Genomic DNA, 2,435 nt, shown 5'->3' with positions numbered 1-2,435 from the left:
GCTGATGATGATGATGATGATAGGATATGGATGTTATTATTGTATTGTATATGTATGTAATATTGATAGGGAAACAAATGTTGTATTTAATTTTGTTTCAAGAAATGCATTTTCTATAATAAATATGATTTTACCACTTTATTGTACAAGTGAAGCCGCGTAATATGGGAACGGGGGCGGATGGAGCGGAGTCGGGCTCGGGCTCGGGCTCGGGGTCGGGGGCGGATGTAAACAGCTGTCTCTCCGTGGCATTATCTCGCCGATAGACCGACAGAGCGATAGACTAGTGCGCTACCACAATACATTCACTTGTCTACAATACATCAGTTGTCACATAACAAACATATATCAGGCAGGCATTCACATAATGAAAGATTATATGTAAACTTATATATCATTATGAAACACCTTTGAATATATTCGTTATTGAACATCTACTTCTAAATACTTGGCTAAGCGCTTAATAAATCAAACTACATTTTATGAGCACATAAGCACATCTTCTATTGCTATATACAAGCATACATACATACATACATAAGCGTCGCCGGAAGCAGTTGCCCCTCCCTACCCCCCCAGCGACGGCCATGCATACATACTTTTTAATATAAAACAGATAAAAACATATATGAGAAACAACTTTAACCAGTTATTGTATTTGGAGTGCTCGTGTCGGCCACGTCGGCCATGTGGGCCACGTCGGCTACGTCGGCCACGTCGGCCACGCCGGCCACGTCGGCCACCTCGGTCATGTCGACCGCGAGCGGGTGCAATGCGGCGTCCATGCGGCGGCCGAGTCTCTGCTGAGACGGCCAACGACCACTACTTTTATTTATAAATATAAGATGTTGCGATGCATTGCCTTCTCAGTCCCCCATCTATTTTGTTTGCGCGATGATTGAGGGTGATGGAGAAGAACATTTTTATCGGCCCATAAGTGGTCGCCCCCTACAGCGGGCGCTCCTCTCGCTCGGTCTCGAGCCGCTCTTTAGCTCTTACAAGCTGTCGATGGGAGTAAAGGAGCAGCCGTCGCGTCGGGCGACGCCGGCGCCCGTCGCAAGCGCTAAACGGTTCGCGGGGCACATGGGGGTTGTCGGTGGCGTTACCTCGATGAGGGATTGCTCGGAGGCGCGGGAGGCGCGGGAGGCGCGGGAGGCCCTGGCGGCGCGGGCGAAGCGGGCGGCAGGCGCCACCTCGTCCCCGGAGGAGAGCGTCCACCGCGAGTCGGGGTCGCCGAGCTCCGTGTGGTACGGCGCGCATGTCGTCTTGCAAGGCGCCGGCGCCCGCGCTGTCAACCACGACCACAGTGAGTAAGTGCAGCCCTATGTCTCGGCACGGGAACGAGCGAACGACACGGACCAAAGTAAATACAACAACACACATGCGCAGGCGATCGATACAAACACAACGACAGACTGCAAGCGGACATCTACCAACTCGCGTCGTACGTTCGGAGAGGCGGCCGTTTTTTTCCTTCGCATCGAGGTAGAAGGAGATGGGAGATGGGAGGCGGGTGACGGGGGAATGATTATAAATATATTTCGAGGCGACGCCCCGTTCCTAAATCAGTGGTTACGTGTACATCATGGTTTCCTAAATGCAATAGACGAATAAAAAAACAATCGCGTTTTTGTAGCGTAAATTGCAAGTATATCAAAAGCACGAACTTTTAAAAATTGTAGGCTTAGCGTTTATTCATGAAATGAACGCATTTCGCAATAGTGCGTTCGGAACGCGCGGGTCCGGGCGGGATCGGATGTGGTATGTTACGTACCCGCGTTGTGCGCGCGTGCAGGCGGCTCGTACAGGTGAGCCAGCACGGTGGTGGAGTGCGCGCGCTGGCGGCCGCGCCCCCCACGCCCGCCTCGCCCGCGCGCCGCACCCGCCGCGACCGACGCGCCCGCCGCGCCCGCCGCACCGCTCAGCATCAGGCTCAGCTCGTAGTCCTGCAAGGCAATCGTCTTCCTGTACTCGACACAACAGTTCTGATGCGACACATTATGTACACCACTTTCCACCTCTTGTTTTCCTACGTGTTTGAATTATTATATATAACCTATTGAATAATTACCATTCCGTCTCGATTCGTTGGTAAACTCAAAAAATGCACAAACATTAATGTTTTCAACATACAACATATAACAATGTTCAAATGTACACAAATGAAGGTACTTACCAATACCCCCAACATTTTGCCTAAATTGTTAAAAGTAGATGGGAAGTTATAATACGATTTGACCGAACGTCTGGGCTGAACTGGGCAATTTTCTGGGCTGTCATACAAATTATCTTTTCATGTTTTTTAGTATATTTTTTTCCTTGAGTCTGCTTTGTATGACTAAATATATGTCTCATAACGTAAAATTTACTGAATATACATGCTTACGGGGATGTTAGAAATATTTCCCTGAAAATTTGTATGGAAACTGAATTAA

At 49.2% G+C, this 2,435-nt stretch overlaps 1 long non-coding RNA gene across 2 annotated transcripts in view; it reads right to left on the bottom strand.

Annotated features, from left to right (window-relative positions):
- LOC106126292 (uncharacterized) overlaps positions 1 to 1,869 on the bottom strand; it is a 3,843-nt gene extending 1,974 nt beyond the window's left edge. Inside the window, exons 1-2 of one of the 2 annotated variants that reach the window (XR_001228338.1) lie at positions 1,775 to 1,869; positions 1,107 to 1,288 (exon numbers count right to left, since the gene is read on the bottom strand). This is a non-coding gene — a long non-coding RNA (uncharacterized LOC106126292). The remainder of the gene's footprint in view (positions 1 to 1,106; positions 1,289 to 1,774) is intronic. The other variant, XR_001228339.1, reaches the window with a different exon arrangement.
- Between the last annotated feature and the right edge of the window lie 566 nt (positions 1,870 to 2,435).

The sequence above is a fragment of the Papilio xuthus genome, unplaced genomic scaffold (genome assembly GCF_000836235.2).
Source record: "Papilio xuthus unplaced genomic scaffold, Pxut_1.1 DF825017.1, whole genome shotgun sequence".
Classification (NCBI taxonomy): Eukaryota; Metazoa; Arthropoda; class Insecta; order Lepidoptera; family Papilionidae; genus Papilio; species Papilio xuthus.
The sequence above is the reverse complement of the archived record's forward strand: the minus strand, read 5'-3'. Positions and strand labels throughout refer to the sequence as shown.